At 44.3% G+C, this 27,808-nt stretch overlaps 1 pseudogene; it reads right to left on the reverse strand.

Annotated features, from left to right (window-relative positions):
* Positions 1-27,808, reverse strand: part of LOC134345053 (deleted in malignant brain tumors 1 protein-like) — a 126,330-nt pseudogene that overhangs the window by 52,574 nt on the left and 45,948 nt on the right.

The following is a 27,808-nucleotide window of genomic DNA, read 5'->3' on the forward strand; positions in this document are numbered from 1 at the left end:
AGAGAACAACCTGCCCAAAACCACGCTTTTTAGATTCTTTCTCATTTCTTCAAATTTGGCCTTTTTTTCCAGTTTAGAACCTCAAACTGAGGACCGGATCTATCTTTATTCGTAATCAAGTTGAAACTAATGGTGTTATGATTATTGGACCCAAAGTGCTCCCCGATACACACTTCCGTCACATGTCCTAACTCGTTTCCTAATAGGAGATCTAATATTGCATCCTCTGTAGTTGGTACCTGTATATATGGATTTAGATAACTTTCCTGAACACATTTTACAAACTCTAACCCGTCTAGAACTTTAACAGTATGGGAGTCCCAATCAATATGTGGAAAAATAAAATTCCCTACTCTCACAACTTTATGTTTCCTGCAGTTGTCTACAATCTCTCTGCAGATTTGCTCCTCAAATTCTCGCTGACTATTGGGTGGTCTATAATACAATCCCATTAATGTGGGCATACATTTCCTATTTCACAGCTCCACCCGTATGGCCTCGGTAGACAAAACCTCAAATCTGTCCTGCCTTAGCACTGCTGTAACATTTTCCCTGACTAGCAAAGCCACACCCTACCCTTCATTCCTCTGCCCTTATCACGTCTGAAAAATCGGAAACCTGGAACATTAAGCTGCCAGTCCTGCCCCTCCTGCAGCCAAGTTTCTCTAATTGCTATAATGTCGTCATTCCATGTGTCAATCCACGCCCTCGGCTTGTCTGCCTTCCCTATAATACTCCTTGCATTGAAATAGACACACCTCAGAAGATTATTATCACAACACACAACCCTTCTATTTGAGACTTTGCATGAACTTTTAACATAATTAATTTTCACACCCGCTCCACTATCTGCTTTGGCACTTTTGTTCCCATCCCCCTGCAAATCCAGTTTAAACCCTCCCCAAAAGCACTAACAAACCTCCCTGCAAGGATATTCGTCCCCCTTTAGGTCAGGTGTAAACTTTCTCTCTTGTACAGGTCGGACCTGTCCCAGAAGAGGTCCCAATGATCCTGAAATCTGAATCCCTGCCTCCTACACCAGTTCCCCAGCCACGTGCTCATCCGCCAGAGTATCCTATTCTTAACCTCACTGGCACGTGGCACAGGTAGCAATCCTGAGATTACCAACCTCGAGGTTCTGCTTTTCAACTTCCTACCAAGCTCTTTGTACTCACTCTTCTGGACCTCCTCGCTCTTTCTTCCTACGTCATTGGTGCCGATGCGGACCATAACATCTGGCTGATCACCCTCCCATTTCAGAATGCTATGCACGCAATCAGAGACATCCCTGACCCTGGAACCCGGGAAGCAACAAACCATCCGGGAGTTTCTGTCACGACAACAGAACCTCCTGTCTGTATCTCTAACTATTGAGTCCTACAGCTCTCCTCTTCTTCCACCCTCCCTTCTGCACTGCAGAACCAGACTCAGTGCCAGAGATCCGGCTACCACAGCTTGTCCCAGATAAGTCATCCCCCCACCCCCAACAATATCCAAATCCGTATACTTGTTGATGAGGGGAATGACCACAGGGAACTCTGCTCTGCCTGCCCTTTCCCCTTCGCTCACCCGACGGTAACCCAATTACCTGTGCTCTGCTCCTTTGGCGTAGCAACCTCCCTGTAGCTACTATCTATAAACTCCTCATTCTCCCCAATGATCCGGAGGTCATCCAGATCCTGCTCCAGTTCCCTAACGCGATTTGTTAGGAGCTGCAGCTGGATGCACTTCTTGCAGGTGTCGTTATAGGGACACCGGAAGTCTCCCTGACTTCCCACATCCTGCAAGAGGGGCAGTCCAACATCCTGCCTGGCATTCTCTCTGCTGCAAACAAAAAAACAACAATACTTAGCGGAACTTCCCCTCGCCTATGCCTGTTCACGTCGAAGCCTGTTGAGACAAAGCCGCCGCACTCTGCTCCCTCTATATCCGCTGCCCGCTGCATATGGAGGTCTACTTTTTAAACTTTTGGCGCTCCACGTCTCGCGCATGCGCAGTCTAGCCTCTTTTTCCCGAGCAGTGTAAGAAATCAATTCTCTCCCGGATTCCTTTCCTGCTTTATTCTTAACGCAAAAGAGTGATCGCTCCCTTCGCTTTTCTGACTTCCAACCACATTACAGTAGATGAACCCTTCACGACGTACTCCGTATCTGCAGCTATGACACCATGCATGGCTAGTATTGCCACTTTCCTCCTCCTTTGCCTCTCTCCATTTCCATTTCTGCCCTTGTAGCAGTGGAGCCTATGTAATGACCGCATCATTGTAGTTACAAGTGCTGCCCCAGCTCTAACCTCAGCATCCTCGTTTCGGAAATTCTTCTCAAGAAAGTAAATATATTTCAAACCATCAATCGGTCGGTATTTATGCCCTAACCACTGACTATACTTCCTCACAGTCATTATGCACGTTGCGTCTACCTTTGGAACCAAATTGCATGATCGACTTGTCATTCTGGTTCCTCACCCACTGCCGAGATAATTTTAACCATTCCCAGTCGGCTCACAAGGATGTTAGACCATTGAGATCAGATGTAACCCGTCCATTTGGTACAAATCATACATTCTTCAGAGTATAACTCCAATGACCAACCTATATGATGCATTGTCCCTTTCTTTCAAATGCCAATGCAAGAAGACAGGAAAGTGCAGATCACCTAGTTTGATCTAAATGGTGGGGATGGTATTGGATTTGAATATCAAGGATGTGGTTTCGGGGTACTTGGAGGCAAATGACAAAATAGGCCGTTTCCTCAAGGGAAAAGCTTGCCTGACAAATCTATTAGAACTTGTTACAGAAATATCAAGCACGACAGACATACGAAAATAATACTTGCTTTTCAGAGGCCTTTGACAAGATGCCAGACATGTGGTTGCCAATAAATCAAGTGCCCATGGTATTACAGGGAATATATTAGCATGGATAAAACATTGCGTGAATGGCAAGAGGCAAAGGTTGGGAATAAAAGGAAGATTTTATGGTTGGTTGCTGGTGAGTAATTGTGTTCCACAGAGGTCTGCTTTGGAAGTGCTTCTTTTTACATTACATGCAATGACATGGATGAAGGATTTGATGGCTTGCGGACCATACGAAGGCAGGTCGAGGGCAAGTGGTTTTGAGGAAGCAGGAAGGCTACATAGGAACATGGGACCTAGGCATGTTGGAAGAATGAGCCATGAACTTGCAAATGGAATACAGTGTAGGGAAGTGTATGGTCATACAGGGAATAAACAACAACACAGATTAATTTATAAATAGAGAGAAAATTCAACTAGCTGTTGTGTAAATGGACCTGTGAGTCCTCGTGCAGGACAGTCTAAAGGATAACTTGCATGTTTAATCCGTGGTGAGGAAGGCAATTGTGATGTTAATTTCAAGATAAATAGAATATACACTCGATTATGTCAAGTCAAACTTTATAATGCAAAGGCGAAGCCTCATTTGGAGAACTGTGTGCAGTTTTGGGCCTCTATCTAATAACACCATTGGAGGGTTCAAAGGAAAGCGATTCCAGGGACTGAAAATCTTAATATATAAAGTGGCCTCTACGAATTGGAAATCAGAGGAATGAGGGATGGCCTCATTGAAACCTGCCGAATGTTGAAAGGCCTCGATAGCGGGATGCGGTGGGATGTGTCCGATGGTGAGGAGTCTACTACCAGCCATGATCTCAGGTTAGAGGGTCTTCTTTATTAGAACAGAGATGAAGAATAATTTCTTCAACAGTGAGTGGTGAATATGTGAATTCGTCGCTACTGGTGTCTGTGGAGATTATGTTACTGGGTATATTTAAGGAGCAGGGTGATAAATTCTTCATTCCTCCAGAAGAGGCGGAGCTGAGTTATGATGGCGCTGAACGGCGACTCCTTTGTTTCCATCTTTGGAAACAGCTTTATTTCTATGTTCGGTATCTCTTCTTCCCTTTCAAGGTTCTTCTGAAGACCCTGACGTGTAGTTACATCCTGACTTCTGTTCTTTGCGGGTATGGGACCCGCACTCTGAGCCTCATGACCAGCTGCTTTTCGATAAGTCAAGGACGCGGCCTAGAAGACTAGCGCACCTTCAGTGTGCCGGATTTTCGTGGCTCTGGAGGCGAGCGGATTCAAGGCCGGTGCTGCCGACTGATACGTCGTGAGCGAACATGGAAGATCGGAAGCAGCAAGTTTACTGTTGGCTGTGTTTTTGAAAAGCATACAGCTCGGAAAAAGCGAGGTAACGGACTTTTAGCACCATAAATCAGCGAGTTATTCTGTTACGTCTCCCCTTTCGCTGTGAAACGCGGAAACCTCCTTTTCCCTTATTAGGGAGGGAGGGAGCCTGTGGTATCTTGAATACTGGGTGAACATATCGTCTTTGGGGTACTGCCAATGTGTGTCTTTATTGATGCTTGCAGCACGTTTGAGTTAACGGTAGGGGTGCTGATGCTTTTTTCCTGGTGTGAGAGGGCTTCGGTTGCCTAGCTACTTCTTGTGGTTAGTTGACGGGAAATGGTGGTGCGGGGCTATGGGATTCTAACATTTAACTGTCATTCATTCTTTGGGGCTGTCCCCTGTTTTCGTAGATGTTTGCGAATAAAAGAATTTCAGTATACATTTTCTGATATTAAATGTACCGATTGAACCTATTGGAACCTATTGCATGAAGTGTTAAAGGGAGAAAGCAAGATATGCGAGCTGAGAAGGAAAATGGATCAACCACGACGAAAATGCATAGCAGACTCGATGGGCATATGCTAGCATTCTTACCCTCATGAGCGCGAGGCACTGCTGAAAATATAAAGGTTACGACCTGTAGTTCCTTGTATGTATCGATAAAACAAGGTTTTAATGTTCGACCACTGCGAAAATGCTTGAAACTCTACGAGTGAAGGACTGCAATGTCCCTCCTGATGGGTCCAAAGTGTCATTTACCTCATTTCAGAGTATTATTACCGGAATCGTTTCTATCCTTTTCCATAACCATGTTAAAGGTATCAGGATTATTTTCCCTCAACCCAAAGTGCTTGACGAAAGATACCTCTAATATTTGTCCAACTGTACTGTTCAGGAAAATGTCAACTGTTATAAATTAATAAAAGAAGCTTTCTGGCACACATTTCACAAATTCTGCACTATCCAAACACTTATTTTTCAAAAACACTATTATGAAATTTACTGAAGTTAACGATTTAAATTCAGGTTCACGTTTATGGTTAACTGTCATTCAGCCATACACTCGAATACGCCCGAACGAAATAGCGTTCCGCCCGAGCCAGGGAGCAAAACACAATGCCAATGCAGTCGTATCTACCTCAAATCACATATAGCACATCAGATAACGTAAACATTAAAAGATACAGTCATATAAAACGCCAAAAGCCCTGACAATTATGGCCTCTTATCAATGGTGCATTGGATGTTGTTCTTAGGCCACGCTCCGCAAGAGCAAATGAGCAGCTATCGACATGACGTGTTAGTGAAAGCAATCCAGCTTGTCTGTCACCAAGCAAACATGGAGGGCAACATCAACCCTGCAGTCTGTAAAATTAATCATTTATTAGAACGTATGAAACTAAAAAAGCACGAAAGATTAATCGAGATTATTGATTCTACTTCATTTTGTCTGCATTATAGTATTGTTCGTTTAATTGTGTGATATGATTATGATGAGTACTCATGTTAGTTGACAGATGCTGGATTCTTCGGGAAGAATTAAAATAGAGATAACAGGAAGCCCGGCTGTGATTCATAAAGACCGGTTTGAAATGTGTGGATCTGTATTTACCTCAACTGTAAACTAGTTCCAGTTTTTTTTTTAATAATAGAACAATATCTGATTATCAAACCAAAATTTGAGAGCAATCTTCAAAACCTTATTATTTTTATATAGCTCACAAGGAATAGCGAACTCTTGAGGCTTAGCAATGAAAAGCTATGACCAAATTGACAGAATGACATACCTATCATCTGGCAATTAGAAAAGATATTTCAGAATGTTATCCATCAGGGCATACTTTTGGTAGGTCGAACTTATTTCAATTATACGCCATTGGGACGCCGAAAGGAGGAGGGTTGGACATGGTGTTAGCAACCCCATTTCGTAAACAAACTCAGAGCTAAAGAAGAACCAACAAAAGCTCCAAAGGTTTCATCCCTGCGAGAGGAAGGATCTTCGCCTAGAAGATGGGCTAATCTGTGAACAACTTGAAATCATGGCCCATGACAGAGGACTCTGGTGAGAGACTGTCGGCAGCCTATGCCCCAGTAGGTGTGTTGGGTTTAAGAAGGTCGTCCATTCAAAAAAAAATCAAGAGGCAATAAACATATTTCAGCAAATGTATTTCATTCAAAGACCGATGTGTACATTGACAGAACAATTGAACAACTGCATAATAAGCCATACCAAGTATAAGGTGCTAGAAGTTTAGCTATGTAAAATAGCGAAACATTTACCGACAGCGTTAAATTCAATCTAAAGCCATTTTACATTTTGCATCACTGGCATCTGCCAAACTGTTCAGAAGTTTTGCTTTGTTTTCCACTTCTGGAAGGATCTCACTTCAAATCACAGAGGGGTTGAATTCAATCTAAAACATTACATTAAATGAATAACAGAACATATGGGGATTTTGCACGGTGGTTGCAACAGATCATAAAATGTTTAATCTAAATGATTGTTATTCGAATTTCTTCAAGTGCAATTATTCAATATCGTCATATTCTTCTCCGAAATTTTCGTCAAGCGGCAAAGGGGATTCTGAAAAGTGAGAGAGAATTCCTGAGTCTATTGCAGAAAATGCTGCCACAACACAATAAATAATGTCAAGTTAACTGCCAATAATCAATCTTTTCAGTATCCATTCGGTTCATTCTCAACAAAAGGGGCAGAGAAAACTTCTAATCGCCAGCAGGTTAGGTAGCAATGGCCGACACAGGAACAAAGTTACCTTTACCATAAGACCAAGGACATAAGAGTAGAATTAAACCATTCTATAAAACCCCACCATTATATCTTTGTTCATATATTCGTGTCCTCTCAAGAATGTTCACATTACATTAGTCTTCCTCCCAGCGACTCAACCCGCAGGTTATCCTTTACGGAATCCAACACAAGGCCTGTAAAATCCCTTTGCAGCTCTGATTTTTGCATTTTATGTCTGTTAGAAAATAGTCTACGGATGTGGTCCCTCAGGTAAGTTATCTCATCGAACACTATAAAAATGCTTCATCCCATTTTCAGCATCAGGACGTTACTCTCAAGCTCATTCCGAACTGCATTTTACAACGTAATGCTGAGACTTGGCGTTGGATCGCTCTCGTTCTGCTGTGAAATCATGAACAAACTTCAGCTCTCAAACCTCTGCAATGGAGTTTCCTAAGCCCGGCTGCAAAAGAAGGAGGGTTGGACATTGGTTTAGCAAACCCATCCTGAAAATGTCCAGAGCTAAAGCAACGCCAACAGAAACTTCAAAGTCCTTACACCTCAGAGAGAAAGGATTTATATCGAGAGGGATACACCTGGGGATTACCTGAAAGACTGGCCCAGGACTGAGATCTCGCAAACTTTGTCAGCAGCCGAGTCCCAGCAGAGTTGATAGGCTTAATTAACCAAGCTGTTCCCAAGAATGTTCCCAAGTAAATTCAAGACAGGATTGCAGAACAACTGCAGGAAATCTACAGTGGTGACAGTACGCTTCATCAGTACCTTTAATATTTAATGATATGACTGTTGTCTCAGAGATTTTCTCTTGGAATAACCTTGGCAAGAGAAATCAATTGATGTGTCAGCAATCGCTGCATAATGTTCCTGAAAGATATCACTGTTGAGGGTGGAGTTATTCAAACAAAGGAACTCATATTATATCGATGGTGTCGACAGTCTACACCATTGTTAGAGTAGCTCATATCCAGGCAAATAGAATGTATCCATTTTACTCATGATTCATAAATTGTGGATTAGCCTCGGGGGTCTCTTCATCGCAGATTTGTCAGTCTCCTTACTACTCTTTAGCCACACTGCATATGTGTGAATCAGTATGTAGAGTCTAACTAAAGGAGGGACAATGCCGAACCTGATTTTGGGGATGAGGACAATCAGGTGACGAAACATACAGCAGGAGACAATATATGGGGAAATGCCCAACATAAAGTTTAAGGTCCCCTTGCGGAAAAAAATGATCACTGACCTTGCCTGTGATCATTAAACACGACCTCGCAAACTACAAAATGATTAAGCAAGAAGAGTTAATTGAGAGCAGCTACTTTAGGTCAAGTCCATATCGCAGATGTGGAGAGTGGTTAAAGACAAGCTTCACTGACAGCAGTGAGGGGGAGCAAGAGGATGACAAGGTGAAGGAACCTCGGATAACGAGAGAGCTGGTATGTTTAGTCAAGTACAGAAAGGAAACTAAAATAAAATCGATGTCTTCAAGATAATAAAGAAGATGGGTTCTATGGTTTTATATATTACCTCTATGTATTTCTGTATTTTATGGCTATCTAGAGAAGACAATTCTTTGAGATGTGTCTACTTACATTCTTTGAAAGTAAAATGAACCTTTGAATCTTTGAGATAGGAAAGAACAAATGAAATGGATAAGGAGATCCGTCAAGAATCATGAAATGACATTGACAAGCAGAATTGACGATAAACGTAAGATATTCTACATATAAACCAAGAGAAAAAGGATTACCAACGAGAGGTTTAAACCTCTCAAGGATTCCGGAGGAAACACGACATCTGTCCCTACACCTCCACTCTTGCGACCATTCAGGGCCCCAAACAGTCCTTCCAGGTGAGGCAACACTTCCCTTGTGAGTCTGTTGGGGTCATCTATTGCATCCGGTGCTCACGGTGCGGCCTCCTTTACATCGATGAAACCCGACGCAGATTGGGGGACCGTTTCGTCGAGCACCTCCGCTCCGTCCGCACAACAGACAGGATCTCCCGGTAGCCACTCACTTCAACTCTGCTTCCCATTCCCAATCAGATATGTCCATACATGGCCTCCTCTACTGCCATGATGAGGCTCAACTCAGGTTGGAGGAGCAACATCTCATATATCGTCTAGGTAGTCTCCAGCCCCTTGGTATGAATATTGAATTCTCCAACTTCCGGTAATTCCCTCCCCCTCCCTTCCACTATCCCTATTTCACTCTGCCTCCTCCCCCAGCTGCCTATCACCTCCCTCATGGTTCCGCCTCCTTCTACTACCCATTGTGTTTTGTCCTATTCCTTCTTCACCTTTCCTGCCTATCACCTCCCTGATTCTCCTCCCCCACCCCTTTATCTTTCCCCTTATTGGTTTTTCACCTGGAACCTATCAGCCTTCTCCTTCCCACCCTCCCCCACCTTCTTTATAGGGCCTCTGCCCCTTCCACCTACAGTCCTGACGAAGGGTCCGGCCCGAAACGTTGACTGATCGTCCCAACGGATGCTGCCCGACCTGCTGAGTTCCTCCAGCGTGTTGTGAGTGTTGTTTTGACCTCAGAATCTGCAGAGGATTTTGTGTTTAGGAGGAAATATGTACTTGGAGGTGGAGGATGTGTCATTGACTGTGCGTTGGAATCCACAAAGGAGAAGAACGTGAAGGATAAGATCGTTTCTAATATGCTGTAGCATTTAGATAAAAAGGGAGACGTATTGTTGGATCAATTGAAGAAGATGATGGTAGATAAGTTCCACCAAGCACGGTGGCAGATATACCACATATTGAGAGAAGTACGAAGTCCAAGGTTTTCATGCGCGATCTTGAACAATTGATGTCGCAGCAAACTGAAATTAGTTAATGTTCTGTTACTCAATAGAGACCACAGGAATAACCTTGGAAAACATAGACCTGTTACAGTCACGTTAGCTGTAGGGAGGATATTGGAAAGCACTCATAGGGATACGATTTATCAACACAGCCTAATTGGAAAGACTTGTCATGACTTATGGCTAGACAGGCTGTGTCTTATTTGACTGAGGTTTTCGGGTAGGCAAAGGTAATTGACGAAGATACAACTGAGGAAGTTGTCTGTATGGGATATATAGTGAGGTGTTTGACTATGTCTCACATATTGGGCTCATCCAGAAGAATGAAGTGGATAGGATCAATGGTGACTTGTTTGTTTGGATTCGGAGGGGCTTGTCCATTGCACACAGAGAAAAAGAGTATAGTGTTCTTTGGGACAGTTAGGCTGGAGGTTGATTCATACTTTAATTAGTTTTGCATAGCATCGTGAACCGGAAGTTCGTCTGTTGCACTGTGTCATGCCCTATGGCCCGTTCAGTTGAGTACGGCTAATGTTAATGGAATATGTAGCGATTATGCCGCCGTTGAACGTACACATTTTGTTTTAACAGTCTTTCTTACCAGACTCGGTTAATATCACGAGACATTTCTGGCAGCCTCGTTATTACACATCCTCCAAAGGAGGCAGGGATAGTTTCTTCGATCATATCTTTAAATCTATCACCCATTGTAATAGTTTTTTGTGTTTGAAGAAAGTAATTACATTTCAAAGTCTACGGTAAAGCATCAGAGATAACAGCCTCAATAACAGTCATAGTTAATGCGTACATCTTTGAAACAAAACGTCATCACATTGTGTGCGTGTTGACGAGATTTGAGTGCAAAAAAAGTCTGTATTTCGATTGAGATATTCCTGATGAAACTGTTTCGATCTGAAATATTGACTCAGCTTTTTTTGTTGTGCTTGTTTGTTTTAGTAGGTATTGCCAAATGATTAGATATTTCCCATACTTCTTTTGGTAATAGACTCGAAAGGAAGAAAGGCTAAAATCTGCTCCAATGTGTTATGGTATTCTCGTTCAAATTTCCTTTGTGTGCATTTGATTGATTCCATTTTAATTATTTTCTTTGCCGTGTGTTGTAATGTCCTTGCGTCTGGTTCTGAGAACATGACTAATTTCGTTCTCTTAGAAACGATAGAAACCGTAGAAAAACTACAGCACAGAAACGGGCCTTTTGGCCCTTCTTGGCTGTGCCGAACCATTTTCTGTCTAGTCCCAGTGACCTGCACACGGACCATATCCCTCCATACACCTCCCATCCATGTATCTGTCCAATTTATTATTAAATGTTAAAAAAAGAACCTGCATTTACCACCTCGTCTGGCAGCTCATTCCACACTCCAACCACTCTCTGTGTGAAGAAGCACCCCTAATGTTCCCTTTAAACTTTTCCCGCCTCACCCTTAACCCATGTCCTCTGGTTTTTTTTCTCCCCTTGCCTCACTGGAAAAACCCTGCTTGCATTCACTCTATCTATACCCATCATAATTTTATATACCTCTATCAAATCGCCCCTCATTCTTCTACGCTCCAGGGAGTAAAGTCCTAACCTATTTAACCTTTCTCTGTAACTGAGTTTTTCAAGTCCCGGCAAGCTCTTCTGATGAGACTGTTGTGGGGTAAAATTTTATCAAACTTACCTTCCATGTTTTCATTTTGGTAACCGTGCAAATCATCATCCAGATAGTATTCTAATTTATCTGCTGATCTGATGGATTGTGAATCTCCTGATGAAAGAAAAACTTGGACTTAATATAAAATAATTCACTCGCTCTGAAAGAAGACTAATGCATACTATTTCAATATAATTACCGACTGCAGGCCCAGTCTCCTGAATGGCGATCTCCTCATAAAACGGCTCAGCAAACCTGTGTGCAGAAGGCCGTGACTTCTTATCGTCTGAAATACCAGAAAGGGGAAATTTATCCGCTGAAGGAAACGGACAGAAATTCAGAAATTTCACCTGTTATAGTCCTCTTTTTGTTTACATCCAACAGAGCGACAGAGGGACAGAGGTGGTGGGGGGAGGGAGGGGGGAGTCCGGACAGAGAGAGAGAGAGAGAGAGAGAGAGAGAGAGAGAGAGGGACATTCTTCGCAACACTCATTTGTGTGATAGAATTAAAAATAAAACCAGCTACATCGTCTGTGCCTTCATCAAATTCATCTGCATAATTTCCAAAGTCCAGGATCCGCTCTCAGTGAACCAACAGTGCCTACATCATCTCAACCACACTGAAATATTTGTCTGTACTAACTTCTCTCTGTTAATCAGACAAACTTCAACATACAGCAGTATTCAGAATTGTCTGCTAAACATTGGGTAAGCAGACTAATGTTATCTCTCTGTAGTGGAGAACGATAAGAAGTGGCTTGTTGGAGGCATGCAAAATGATGTGAGGAAAACGTCAAGTGGATATAATGAGTATTTATCCCAGAGCAGAAATGGGAAATACGAGGGAGCATAATTTTAAGGTGATTGGAGGGAGGTATAGGGCAGCAGTTTTTCTTTACACAGAACGTCGAGTGATACGACTTGATATGGGTGGTGGTGGACGCAGATACATGAGGGACATTTACAAAACATCTAGATAAACATACAGGGGTTGGAAAAAATGAAGGGCTATGTGGCTGGGATGGGATCGAAATTAGAGTAGGTGTAATGGTCCGGTCCATGAAATCCGCATTCCGGTTCACGGTCCGGTCCGGACACTCCGGACTCCAGGTCTTCCAGCTGTCCCCTGCTTCAGTTGGGCTTAATCATAAGCACCTGATTCTCGTCTTAGGGCTGGGAATATAAATAGCCCTTTGGTCTAGTGTGGTGGCTGCTTCGTCTCGTCAGTATCCCCTTGGAACAACCCGCTGGTGGAAGGCGAGAGTAGCCATTCATGATCTCTAGGCTTGATTGGAGTACCACCACTTCATGTAGCCTTGTTGTCTCTAGTCGGAGCAGTCATCGTGTTATGGAATCGGCCGTTTCCGGAGCCAGATGAGTGTCCGTCTGCCACTCCGTGTTGGATATGGATTAGGCTGTTTCCGTAGCCAACCAAGGTTGCTGGCCGCCCTGAGACTCGGAGGCACACCAGATTGAACTCCCTTCCTGTCCTTGCCTCCGTGGGGTAAGTCAGGCCGTCTTTGCCGTTACCGTATTGTGGGATCTGTCCCTTCCTGTCCTTGCCTCCTTTAGGTAAGCCAGGCCGTCTTTGCCGTTACCCTGAGGCAGGACTGTTCTCTTCCCCTCCCCATCTGAATCCCTGACAGTTTCTTCGGCGGTTTACCTCGGCGCACAAGGAAGGGGTCCGGCTCTGCGAAGGAAACCCGGCCCTGCGTCCTAGAAAGAGTCCCAGCGCTGTGCTCTAAGAAGGAGTTCGTCGTCCTGCCCAAAAATGCCACGTCCTCCCAGCAAAGCCTCGAGGAACCCAAGCCTCCAAGAACGCAAGCCTCGAAGATCCCAAGCCTGCGTCCTGTCCTGTAGCCATGTCATGCTCTCGCCTAGTTCCGGGGTTCGAGCCCGGGTCAAGACCCAGGTTCTGGGTCCTTGTCCAGTCTCTGGCTCGGAGTCCAAGCCCAGGCTCCTACCCAGTTCCTTGTCCTGGTCTCGCTTTCCTAGCCAAAGCCCTAGCCCAAGTCTGTGTTCCTGACCCAGCTCCTGATCTGTGTCCAGTCCCGTCCCTAACTCTCGTCCAGTCCAGATCCCAGTACTTCAGTGTCTGCGCCTTGCGTTTGGGCCCGCCTTCAACGCCCACCTTAGGACAGTAGATTAAATTGTCGGCACAACATCGAGGCAGAAAGGCCTGTTCTGCTCCGTAATGCTATTAGTTCAGTAATAATGTCATCCCAATTCCCAGAATGTGTTTCTTTCTACAACAACCACCGCGTTACTTCCATGTGCTGTTTCTTCCGTCCATCCAGCGAGCAGATAAGCCTGACAGCATCATTTCGCCTTACATACGCTGCATGCAACAGTACCCTCTAAGCTACGTTGCGGCACCATCTTGTATTTTCCAGCTCATCTTACCAAGGAAAAATACATTTACAATCCACGCCTAAATAGTCAAAACCTGAGGTTCTAGCCATTTAGAGTCTATTGATATATGGACTCTCAATTCTTTGAACATACCATATATCAAGGAATCAACAAGATGAATGTTAAATTGGTTCACAGTTATTCATCAAGGCTTATGAGAATAGATATACCAACCATTCTGGAACTGTCTTCGTTGGCTTTTGATCAGGTAGAGGGAAAGGATGACCAGAACAGAACCAAGAATGAAAGGGACGGCGTAAATTAAGGCTCTCAGGTTACTAAAAGTAGACGTATGTGGCTGGTGATCTGAAAGAAAGACATTAAATAAATTTAAATATATTTAGTCAGGGGCAGCACGGAAGCACATAGCGTCAGAAACCTCGGTTCAATTCCACTGCTGTCTGAAAGTAGATTGTACCTACTTCCCTGACGGCGTGGGTTTTCTCAGACTTTCCAAAGATATAGGGGTTATTAGGTGAATAGGTCACGTGACATAATTGGGTGGCGCGGTCTTGTGGGGCCAGAAATACCTGTGACCGTGTTGTATCTCCTAGTAAATGAATATTACAAAGTATGCTATTCATTAAATCGCAGAATCGGCTATCAAAGAAGACAAAAATTTTGAGTCTGCATTAAATGACATCTCCATGCGTTTGTCAAGATTTGATGTTAATTCTGAACATTATAATGTTAAACGTAAACTGAAAAGTACTTCTGAGTGAAGATAAAGGTATATAAATACTAATCTCACCAGGCTTTTGCCGGAAGTTCGAAGTAGTGTGAAGATTTCAATTCGACACTGTGGTGCAAATAGTGTGCAAAATTTTAAGAGGTAAGAAGATTGAAAGTTGGATGTAAAACGTGTAAAACAAGGGAGATAAATGCTCAAACAAGAAATACAGATATGCGGAAGAAGATAATTGTGTTGAACATAGATGTAGTACGGCACAAGCAGCCGAGGACTAGGACCACCAAAGCTGGAAAGGTTAATTTTGTGATACCCATTCGAAGATATCACGTTTTCCGATTAGTTTGTGTTACAGAGGTAGAGATATAACGAGAAAATAAGTGAAATTGACGAAAAGTAGCAGCATAATTCGATTACTGACCAGAACATATCACACTGACGGTTTCTTTGTGCCCACAGTCATGACGATGCAATGTAGAAAATTGACAATCTGACAGAAAATGCTCACTCCCTTTGCATTTGACTTCATCCATCCAAATAGTGCCGTTTCCAAGGGGGAATAGCATCCCCCCGGAAGCCAGGACTGGATCCCCACAGTTTAATTGACGACAGACGACAGCAGCATCGTGTCTGTCCCATGAATCGTCACAGACCGTTCCCCACGTCCCACTGAAGAAAACTTCAATTCTTCCCGAGCAATTATCGAGCCCCGCCACGAGCCGCAGGTCTGAAACAAAAGGCGCACAAGTTCTTATTTGAGAACTAACTTGTGTTGGAAGTCCTATGTACCCACTTCTCCCTCTCAACCTATTCCGCTGAGTCACGTGTTTAATGTTTTGGGATGCTAATTGTTCCTGGATGCATTCGAACAATAAAGTGGATGATCAACACGTTTGATAGATCATATCGATCCACTCTGAAATATTTTCATTCGGTACATCAGTGGAATCAATCTTCTTGAAAACAAATATGCATACAGGTATGTAATAGCCCATATTTCCCTCTCAATCTGGATTTCAGAATTAAGCATAAGATGCAACAGGAATTGTAATGGCGCCACTATTTAACGCTAAATTAATTTATTGACAACTGAGCCATACACCGGTAATGTCTAGCACATACATGTCGGTTCTTCTGCAGTTAAACCTGCCGATACTCTGTAAATTTTGTCTATCTCGAACTTTTGATGAAAAAGCCTTCAGCAAGTTTGTTCCATTACTTTGCTATAGCAGAGAATTGAACCATTGCATGGTCTACATTGTACTTAAATGTTCCTTTGCACTGACACGACAAAAGGGAACAGGCAACGGAAAAGTGAAATTGAGGGAGGAAAAGTCTGCATCCTTCTGAGACCAGGAACAGAGAAAACGCCTTAAATCAAGAATCAAGGACAAAAAAAAAATAACGTATACATGTTGCCTATTTTGAATCATTAAAATATCAGTAATTACCGGAGGCTTTTGGAAATGTGTTGATTGTCTTCTCCTTCTTGACCTCCTCAATTAGTGGCTTCGAAGTCCATATTTCTGTAAAATAAATTCAACTCATCATTTCAGTGAAATATTCCAAATGCAGGTTATTGCGTTTGTAGTAATTCATATAATAACGTAAAACTTTATACCCTAGAATGTAGAAGAATGAGGCGACATTTGTTAAAAATATTCACCAGTCTGGGTGGCTTCGATAGGATGCATTCAAACAAGCTTCTTCTATTGAAGTTGGGTGAGACTAGAACTCCAGGTCATGGTTTAAGGGTAAAAGGTGAAGTCTTGAAGGGAAATATGAAGGGGCATTACTTCACTCAGAGTGTGGTGAGAGGGTGGAATGGCCTGCCTCCGCAACTGGTGGAAACAGATTTATTCCAACGTTTAAGATAAATTTGAGGTCCGTGGACGGGAGGGAAATGAAGAGCTATGATGCGGTCTGAGAAGCTCTAGGAAGATTAATAGTTCGGCACGGTTAAGTGGGCCGAAAGGCTTGTTTGGCTATATAGTTACCTGAACAGATAATCGCAACATCCTCCTCGTGTTTGCAGTTATGTTGGCCCCATGCTGAAGATGGGCATTACCATAAAAGTGAGTCACCCAACCGACATCTCACGTCATCCAGCCAGATCGGTCCAGTCCCTTCTCCAAATGTAGCGCTGTTTTTTATGAATTTTGCCGAGCCGCAGTTGAGCTGGGAGCAAACGACTTGTGCATTCTCCATGCCAAACGAATCAGAGCAAACTGTTCCCCATGTTCCGTTAAAGAAAACCTCAAGTCTGCCCTGGCAGGGATTCTTCCCATTTGCCAACCTTATCTCCCTGTGATCTGAAGAACAAAGAACAAACCTGATTATTGATTATAGCTTCAGGTTAATAATTAATTGTGATGTGGGTATATGGTGATCAGGGACGTTCAGCACCTCTGATGATGGGGCCTATGGTGTCCAGTCTCACCTTTGGACACTCAGCTTTCACCAAAGAGTCGGAGTAGATGTTTGCATGCGACACCGGAAACACATTGGCGCTCCGCTTCGACAGGCAAGCTGAATGAGGCGACGGAAGCTGGCGGGAACCGTATACCAGTGAGATATTCACTTGCCTGCGCCAGCCTGCAAAGATAGCTCCGGTAGACGGGACGTGTAAGATCAACAGTAAGGGAATAATAACAGAGTTGTCGTAGTGGGAGATTTTAATTTCCCAATTATCGTTTGGCATCTCCCTAGAGCAAGGGGTTTAGATGGGGTGGAGTTTGTTAGGTGTGCTCAGGAAGGTTGCTTGACACAATATGTAGATAAGCCTACAAGTCGGGAGACTGTGCTTGATTTGGGATTGGGAAATGAACCTGGTCACGTGTCAGACCTCTCAGTGGGACACCATTTTGGAGATAGCGATCATAATTCTATCTCCTTTACAACAGCATTGGAGAGACATAGGAACAGACAATTAAAAATCGGTTTAATTGGAGTAAGGGGAATTATGAGGCTATCAGTCAGGAAACTGCATGCTTAAATTGGGAACAGATGTTCTCAGGGAAATATATGGAAGAAATCTGGCAAATGTTCAGGGGATATTTGTGTGGAGTTCTGCATAGGTGCGATCCATTGAGACAGTGAAGTTATGGTGGAGAGGCATTCTAGAAGTATGTGAAGAGCAAGAGGATAAGACATGAAAGAATAGGAACTACCAAATGTGACAGTGGGAAAGTGTGTATGGAACCAGAGGAAATAGAAAATGTACTTAATGAACACTTTGCTTCAGTATTCACTATGGTAAAGGATCTTGGTGATTGTAGTGATGACTTACAGCGGACTGAAAAGTTTTAGCATGTTGCTGATTTTAAGAAAGAGGATGTGCTGGAGCTTCTGGAAAACATCAAGTTGGATAAGTCGCCGGGACCAGATGCGATGTACCACAGGCTACTGTGGGAGGCGAGGGAAGAGATTGCTGATCCTCTAGCAATGGTCTTTGAATCATCAATACAGACGGGACAGGTTCCAGAGAATTTGAAGTTTGCGGATGTTGTTCTTTTATTCAAGAAATGGAGTAGAGATAGCCCAGGAGATTATAGACCAGTAAGTCTTACTTCAGTGGTTGGTAATTTGATGGAGAAGATCCTGAGAGGCAGTAATTATGAACATTTGGAGAGGTATAATATGATTAGGAATAGTCAGCCTGGCTTTGTCACAGGCAGGTCGTGCCTTAAGAGCCTGATTAAATTTTTTGAGAATGTGTCTAAACACATTGATGAAGGTAGAGCCGTAGATATAGTGCATATGGATTTCAGCAAGGCATTTGACAAGGTACCCCATGCAAGGGCTTATTGAGAAAGTAAGGAGGCATGGGATCCAAGGGGACATTGCTTTGTGGATCCAGAACTGGCTTGCCCAGAGAAGGCAAAGAGTGGTGTAGACGGGACATATTCTGCATGGAGGTCGGTGACCAGTGGTGTGTCTCAGGGAACTGTTCTGGGACTCTACTCTTCGTGATTTTTATAAATGACCTGGATGAGGAAGTGGAAGGATGAGTTAGTAAGTTTGCTGATGACACAAAGGTTGGAGGTTTCGTAGATAGTATGGAGGGCTGTCGGAGTTTACAGCGAGACATTGATAGGATGCAAAACTGGGCTGAGAAGTGCCAGATGGAGTTCAACCCAGATAAGTGTGAAGTGGTTCATTTTGTTAGGTCAAATATGATGGCAGAATATAGTATTAATGGTAAGATTCTTGGCAGTGTGGAGAATCAGAGGGATCTTGGGGTCCGAGTCCTTAGGATGCTCAAAGCAGCTGTGCAGGTTGACTCTGTGGTTAAGAAGGCATACGGTGTATTGGTCTTCATTAATCGTGGAGCTGAATTTAGGAGCCGAGAGGTAATGTTGCAGCTATATAGACCCTGTTCAGAGCCCACTTGGAGTACTGTGCTCAGTTCTGATCGCCTCACTACAGGAAGGATGTGGAAACCATAGAAAGGGAGCAGAGGAGATTTACAAGGATGTTACCTGGATGGGGAGCATGCATTATCAAAGCAGGTTGGCTGAACTCGGCCGTTTCTCCTTGGAGTGACGGAAGATGAGAGGTGACCTGATTGAGGTGTATAAGATGATGAAAAGCATTGATCATGTGGGTAGTCAGAGGCTTTTTCCCAGGGCTGAAACTGTTGCCACAAGCGGACTCAGTTTTAAGGTGCTGGGGAGTAGGTACAGATGAGATGTCAGGGGTAAGTTATTTACTCAGTGAGTGGTGATTGCATTGAATGGGCTGCCGGCAACGGTGGTGGAGACGGATACGATAGGGTCTTTTACGAGACTTTTGGATAGGTACATGGAGCTTAGAAAAATAGAGGGCTATGTTTAAGCCTAGTACTTTCTAAGGTAGGGACATGTTCGGCAGAACTTTGTGGGCCGAAGGGCTTGTATTGTGCTGTAGGTTTCTATGTTTCTGTGTTTCCATCCAATGTATTATACCTGAACAATGGTATGAAGCAGGATTTGGCTCGTGTATACTGGGAACACAGGCTATTTGGTGAGATGGTTAAGGAACACTGCTAAACTTTCAAAGAGATCTTTCACGGTGCTCAAATAAAGTATATTCCTCTTAAGCAATACAGTAAGCATGGGGAGAGCAAGCCTTGGATGACTAAGGAAATAAAAGAAGGTATCAAAGTAGAAGCTCGTGCGTACAAAGTCGTCAAGTCTGTCATGGTCCGTTCCGTGGAAACCGCACTTCGGTTCACGGTCCAGTTCATCGATCCTTATTCCGGGTTTTCTTTTTTAATCCCCTTTTTCCATCGTGCGCCTTAATTGAAGCACCTGATTCACGTTTTCGGCTGGCACATGAATACCTCTGCAAACCAAGGATTCGCTGCTGGACTGTTCACTTCCCCTTCCTTCAGAATCCGCGTCTGCAATCTCGCCTGCAACCTCGCCTGCTACCTCGTATGCTTCCGTCATCTGCCATTTCGTCAGAGTCCCCCGTTAAGTTAACCCGCCGGAGAGAGACTGGAGCCTTGTCGCGTCAAGATTAGGAACAATCTATCATTGACGTTGGAATTGACTCTGTGTGTCCTCGTGTTTAGTGTTCTGTGTCTAGAAGAGTCCCGGCGCAATGTCCTGTTCCCAAGGAGGGGACCCAGCTCTGCGTCCTGAGTTCCTGTGTTCCAAGTTCAAGGTGTCGTGTTCCAGTTAGGTCCAGGAATGCCTCGTCCTGTGTTGAAGATTCCTCGTACAGTGCTGGAGTTCCTCGTCCTGTGCTGGATCATTCCCATCCGAATCCTCGGCAGTTTACCTCGGCGGTCATCCTGGCCCTCCGTCGTAGAAAGCATCCCTGCCCTGCGTCCAAGAAAGGTTTCCGGCCTTGCGAAACACCCCGACCCTGCGTCATAGAAAGGGTCACGACCCTGCGCTCCAAGAAGAAACTCCGGCTCCGTACCCAAGTGCCTAGCCTTCTGCAAGTGCCAAGAGCCCGGGAGTTCCTCGTCCTGCCCGGGAGTTCCTCGTCCCGCCCTGGAGTACCTCGCCCAGTCCAGGAGTCCCTCGTGCCGTCCAGGAGTCTTTTGTCTAGTCCAAGTCACGTTCAAGAGCCTTGTCTAGTCCAAGCCATGTCCAAGAACTTCATCTATCTAAGTCACGTCCAAACCACGTCCAAGAAGCTCGTCCTCTCCAGGTCTTGTCAAAGAACCTCATCCTGTCCTTGTCAAGGCTTTGTTTTCTCGTTCTGTCCATGTGCCTCGCCTTGTGCAGGAATTCCACGTCCAGTCATGTAGCCACGTCTTGTCCTCGCCTGGATCCGCGATCCGGGCCCGAGTCAAGACCCAGGTTCCTGGTCCCTATCCAGTCTCTGGCTCGGAGTCCTAGCCCAGGCTCCTAGTTCCAAGTTCCTTGTTCTGGTCCCGCTTTCGTAGTCTTAGTCCTAGCCCAGGCACGGTGTCCTTGTCTCATCCAGGGCCTGTGTCCATGTCCAGCGTCGTTTCTTGCTGACTCCCCTTGCTTTCTTGAAGAACCTTGCCCTGTTCCTAATTCTGCAGTAACTGTGTTTTTCGAGTCCGCTCCTAACGCCCCCTGATAACAAAGATAAATGGGAAACTGGAAGTTTGATAAAACTTTAAAAAGCAACAAAGAATCAGGAAGCGAGCAATGAACAAAGGGAAGATAGATTATGAAAATAAACTAGCACAAAATAAAATCTGGTTACTATACGCCAGCTAGGTTAACATCTGTAGTTGGGAAAATGCTTGAAAATGTCATCAGAGAAGAAATACCGTGTCATCTGCAAAGAAATGGATCCATAAGGCAGATACAACATAGATTCAGAAAAAGCCGGTCTGCTTTGAAGATATGACGAACTCAATGGATAGACGGGAACAGATGGGCATTTTTTAAAACCATAGAACCATAGACCATTACAGCACAGAAATAGGCCTTTTGTCCCATCTTAGCTGTGCTGAACCATTTTTCTGCCATGTCCCACTGACCTGCACCTGCACCATATCCCTCCATACACCTCTCATCCATGTACATATCCAAGTTTTTTCTTAAATGTTAAAAGTGTTTTAAAAGGAAGGGGACTTCCAACGGGTGTTTTTTGGATTAGTACAAGAAGAGTGGCGTGAGAGTTCAATTCCAAAGGAAGGAAGGCAGCTGTTTTTAAACACATCTTCGAGTACAAGAAGGACGAGACTCCACAGGGGCGTGACGTAGACAGGACAGCGCGGAGAGTTTAAAAAGGAGACCACCCTATATAGCGGGCAGCAGAGTGTAGGGCTTTGGCTCAACGGGCTTAGGTGGTAACGGGAAGAGCCGAGAGCGAGGCACCAACTCTTTTTTCCCCCTTGGCGAATCGGCCCGGACAGACAGAGGAATAGCTGGGCTCACACAGCTAACGGTACGACGTAACGGTTTAAAAAGTTTGTGTGTGTGGCGAGGTAAGTGGATAAGTAGACTTATTTTCCTTGTTCCATTCCTGTAGAATTTGGCTGAATGTCTGCAGGGTTAGTTCTTTGTTCAGGGTGTCAGATGTGGGAATCCTGGGAGACCTCCAGCCTCCCTGATGGTCACATCTGCGCCAGGTGCACTGAGCTGCAGCTCCTCAGAGTCCGTGTTAGGGAGCTGCAGCCTAATGACCTACTGCTAATTAGGGAAAGTCAAGAGGTGATAGACCGGAGCTACAACGAGGTAGTCATCCCTAGGCTACAGGGGTAAGAAACCTGGGTGACTGTCAGGAGAGGGAAGGAAAATGCCCGGATAGTAGAGAGCACACCAGTGGCTGCCACCCTCAGTAACAAGTATCCCGTTTAGGATGCTGTTCATGGGTGTGACCTGACAGGGGACGGCCACGGTGACCGGGTCTCTGGCACTGATCCTGGCGCTGTTGTGCAGGAGGGAAGGAGGGAGAAGAGGAATGCAGTAGTCGTAGGGGATTCCATAGTCAGGGGAACAGACAGGAGATTCTGTGAGCCTGATAGTATTACCCGAATGTTGTGTTGCCTTCCAGGTGCCAGAGTACGGAATGTCTCGAATCGGGTCTAGAATATTCTGAAGCGGGAGGGCGAGCAGCCAGTTGTCTTGGTACATGTCGGTACCAATGACATAGATAGGACAAAGAAGGAGGTCCTGAAGAGAGATTTCTGGGAGTTAGGAAGGAAGTTGAGAAGCAGGACCTCCAGTGTAGTAATCTCAGGTTTGCTACCTGCGCCACGTGCAACCGAGGGCATGTATAGTAGGATCAGGCAGATGAATGCGTGGCTGAGAGACTGCTGCAGGGGACACTGTTTCAGATTCTTATATCATTGGGATCTCTTCTGGGGGAAATATGCCCTGTTCAAAAAGGACAGGTTACACCTGAACCCGAAGGGGACCAATATCCTGGCGGGAAGGTTTAATAGAGCTGCTGGGGCGGGTTTAAACTAAGTTGGCAGGGGATGGGAACCGGAACGATGGAACAGAGGAAGGGAAAAACAGAAATAAATCTCAGATCGTGAGCAGCAAAGATGTCAGGATGGGCAGGCCGGTGATGGGGCACATTTGCAGCCATTGGGATGAGTTGCACTGCAAAAAAAATTGCAGTGCAATAAATGCAAAAAGTACCAAATACTGGATTAAGGTGTTATACTTAAATGCAAGCAGCATAAGGAATAAGGTGGATGATCTTGTTGTACAGCTGCATATTGGCAGGTACGATATTGTGGCCATCACTGAGACGTGGCTAAAGGATGCATGTCTCTGGGAGCTGAACATCCTGGCAGGGAGATTAGCGAGGGCTACTGAGGTGACTTTAAACTAGAATAGTTGGGGAGTGGGAATCAAATTAAAAAGGCTAGGCGTGAGGAGGCTAGTTCACAACAGGGGGATGGAAACCAGTGCAGAGAGACAGAGGGGTGTAAAGTGAGGGTAGAAAGAAAAAGTACGAAGGAGAAAAATGGAAGTGGCAGGCCGACAAATCCAGGGCAAGCATTAAAAAGGGCCACTTTTCAACATAATTGTATAAGGGCTAAGAGAGTTGCAAAAGAGCGCCTGAAGGGTTTGTGTGTCAATGCAAGGAGCATTCGTAATAAGGTGGATGAGTTGAAAGTGCAGATTGTTATTAATGATTATGATATAGTACGGATCACAGAGACATGGCTCCAGGGTGACCAAGGATGGGAGCTCAACGTTCAGGGATATTCAATATTCAGGAGGGATAGACATGCAGGAAGGGGAGGTGGGGTGGCGTTGCTGGTTAAAGAAGAGATTAACGCAATAGAAAGGAAGGACATAAGCCGGGAAGATGTGGAATCGATATGGGTAGAGCTGCGTAACACTAAGGGACAGAAGACACTGGTGGGAGTTGTGTACAGGCACCTAACAGTAGTAGTGAGGTCGGAGATGGTATTAAACAGGAAATTAGAAATGTGTGCAATAAAGGAACAGCAGTTATAATGGGTGACTTCAATCTAGATGTAGATTGGGTGAACCAAATTGGTAAAGGTGCTGAGGAAGAGGATTTCTTGGAATGTATGCGGGATGGTTTTTAAAACCAACATGTCGAGAAACCAACTAGAGAGCAGGCTATTCTAGACTGGGTTTTGAGCAACAAGGAAGGGTTAATTAGCAATATTGTCGTGAGAGGCCCCTTGGGTAAGAGTAACCATATGGTGTAATTCTTCATTAAGATGGAGAGTGACATAGTTAATTCAGAAACAAAGGTTCTGAACTTAAAGAGGGGTAACTTTGAAGGTATGAGACGTGAATTAGCTAAGATAGACTGACAAATGACACTTAAAGGATTGACGGTGGATATGCAATGGCAAGCATTTAAAGGTTGCATAGATGAACTACAGCAATTGTTCATCCCAGCTTGGCAGAAGAATAATTCAAGGAAGGTAGTGCACCCGTGGCTGACAAGAGAAATTAGGGATAGTATCAATTCCAAAGAAGAAGCATACAAATTAGCCAGAGTAAGTGGCTCACCTGAGGACTGGGAGAAATTCAGAGTTCAGCAGAGGAGGACAAAGGGCTTAATTAGGAAGGGGAAAAAAGATTATGAGAGAAAACTGGCAGGGAACATAAAAACGGACTGTAAAAGCTTTTATAGATATGTAAAAAGGAAAAGACTGGTAAAGACAAATGTAGGTCCCCTACAGACGGAAACAGGTGAATTGATTATGGGGAGCAAGGACATGGCAGACCAATTGAATAATTACTTTGGTTCTGTCTTCACTAAGGGGAACATAAATAATCTTCCAGAAATAGTAGGGGACTGAGGGTCCAGTGAGATGGAGGAACTGAGCGAAATACATGTTAGTAGGGAAATGGTGTTAGGTAAATTGAAGGAATTGAAGGCAGATAAATCCCCAGGACCAGATGGTCTGCATCCTAGAGTGCTTAAGGAAGTAGCCCAAGAAATAGTGGATGCATTAGCGATAATTTTTCAAAACTCGTTAGATTCTGGACTAGTTCCTGAGGATTGGAGGGCGGCTAATGTAACTCCACTTTTTAAAAAAGGAGGGGGAGAGAAACCGGGGAATTATAGACCGGTTAGCCTAACGTCGGTGGTGGGGAAACTGCTGGAGTCAGTTATCAAAGATGTGATAACAGCACATTTGGAAAGCGGTGAAATGATCGGACAAAGTCAGCATGGATTTGTGAAAGGAAAATCATGTCTGACGAATCGCATAGAATTTTTTGAGGATGTAACTATTAGAGTGGATAGGGGAGAACCAGTGGATGCGGTATATTTTCAAAAGGCTTTTGACAAGGTCCCACACAGGAGATTAGTGTGCAAACTTAAAGCACACGGTATTGGGGGTAAGGTATTGATGTGGATGGAGAATTGGTTAGCAGACAGGAAGCAAAGTGTGGGAATAAACGGGACCTTTTCAGAATGGCAGGCGGTGACTAGTGGGGTACCGCAAGGCTCAGTGCTGGGACCCCGGTTGTTTACAATATATATTAATGACTTGGATGAGGGAATTAAATGCAGCATCTCCAAGTTTCCGGATGACACGAAGCTGGGTGGCAGTGTTAGCTGTGAGGAGGATGCAGAGTGACTTGGATAGGTTGGGTGAGTGGGCAAATTCATGGCAGATGCAATTTAATGTGGATAAATGTGAAGTTATCCACTTTGGTGGCAAAAATAGGAAAACAGATTATTATCTGAATGGTGGCCGATTAGGAAAAGGGGAGGTGCAACGAGACCTGGGTGTCATTATACACCAGTCATTGAAAGTGGGCATGCAGGTACAGCAGGCGGTGAAAAAGGCGAATGGTATGCTGGCATTTATAGCGAGAGGTTTCGAGTACAGGAGCAGGGAGGTACTACTGCAGTTGTACAAGGCCTTGGTGAGACCACACCTGGAGTATTGTGTGCAGTTTTGGTCCCCTAAAGGTTCACCAGATTGATTCCTGGGATGACAGGACTTCCATATGAAGAAAGATTGGATGAGCTGGGCTTGTACTCGTTGGAATTTAGAAGATAGAGGGGGGATCTGATTGAAACGTATAAAACCCTAAAGGGATTGGACAGGCTAAATGCAGGAAGATTGTTCCCGATGTTGGGGAAGTCCAGAACAAGGGGTCACAGTTTGAGAATAAAGGGGAAGCCTTTCAGGACCGAGATTAGGAAAAACTTCTTCACACAGAGAGTGGTGAATCTGTGGAATTCTCTGCCACAGGAAACAGTTGAGGCCAGTTCATTGGCTATATTTAAGAGGGAGTTAGATATGGCCCTTGTGGCTACGGGGATCAGTGGGTATGGAGGGAAGGCTGGGGCGGGGTTCTGAGTTGGATGATCAGCCATGATCATAATAAATGACGGTGCAGGCTCAAAAGGCCGGATGGCCTACTCCTGCACCTATTTTCTATGTTTCTATCCAAGGATATACGGTGTATCGAAAGGATAGGCAGGTATGCAGAGGGGGTGGCCTGGCTTTATTGGTAAGAAATTATATTAAATTATTAGGAAGAGGTGACATAGGATCGGAAGGTGCAGATTTTTATGGGTTGAGCTCAGAAATAGCAAGGATAGAAGTACCCTGCTGGCAGTTATATACAGGCCTCCAAACAGCTGCAGTAATGTGGACTACCAATTACAACAGGAAATAGAAAAGGTTTGACAGAAGAGAAGTGTTATGATAATTGTGGGGGATTTTAACATGCGAGTGGATTGGGGGAAATCAGGACGGCACTGGATCTCAAGAGAGAATTTGTAGAATGTCGACCAGATGGATTTTTAGAACAGCTTGGTGTTCAGCCCACTCGGGGATCGGCTGTACTGTATTGGGCATTGTGTAATGAAAAAGAGGTGATTAGAGAGATTGACGTGAAGGAACTCTTAATGGGCAGTGATCATAACATGATTGAGCTCACTGTGAAATTTGAGAAAGAGGAGCCAAATTAGGGTGTGTCATTATTTCAGTGCAGTGAAGGAAATTACAGTGGCATGAAAGAGAAACTGGCCAAAATTGACTGGAAAGGGACACTAACGGGAAGGACGGCAGAGTAGCAGTGGCTGGAGTTTATGCGAGAACTAACGAAGGTGCAAGACAGATATATTCCAAAACAGAAAAAAATTTCAAATGGAAAAAGGATGCAACCGTGGCTGACAACAGAAGTAAAAGCCAAAGTTAAAGCAAAGGAATAGGCATACAAGGAAGCAAAGATTAGTGGGAAGACGAGGAGTCGAAAGTTTCTAAGAGCTCACAAAAGGAAACAAAGAAGATCATTAAGAGGGAAAAGATGAACTCTGAAAAGAAGCTAACAAATAATATCAAAGAGGATACTAAAAGCTTTTTCAAGTAAATAAAGTGTAAAAGACAGGTGACAGTAGATATAGGACCGTTAGAAAATGATGCTGGAGAAATTGTAATGGGAGATAAGGAGATGGCGGAGGAACTGAATGAGCATTTTGCATCAGTCTTCACTGAGGAATACATCAGCAGTATACCGGACACTCAAGGATGTCAGGGAAGAGAAGTGTGCGCAGTCACAATTACGACAGGGAAAGTACTCAGGAAGCTGAATAGGCTAAAGGTCAATAAATCTCCTGGACCAGATGGAATGCACCCTCGTGTTCTGAAGGAAGTAACTGTGAAGATTGCGGAGGCATTAGCAATTATCTTTCATAAGTCAATAGATTCTGCCATGGTTCCGGAGGACTGGAATATTGCAAAGGTCACTCTCCTATAAAGAAGGTGGCAAGGAAGCTAAAAGGAAATTTTAGCCCTGTTAGCTTGACATCGGTGGTTGGGAAATTGTTGGAGTCGATTGTCAAGGATGAGGTTACAGAGTATCTGGATTATCCTATTAAGATAGGAAGAACTCAGCATGGTTTCCTTAAAAGAAAATCCTGCCTGACAAACCTATT

The sequence above is a fragment of the Mobula hypostoma genome, chromosome 4, assembly GCF_963921235.1.
Source record: "Mobula hypostoma chromosome 4, sMobHyp1.1, whole genome shotgun sequence".
NCBI classification, from domain to species: Eukaryota; Metazoa; Chordata; class Chondrichthyes; order Myliobatiformes; family Myliobatidae; genus Mobula; species Mobula hypostoma.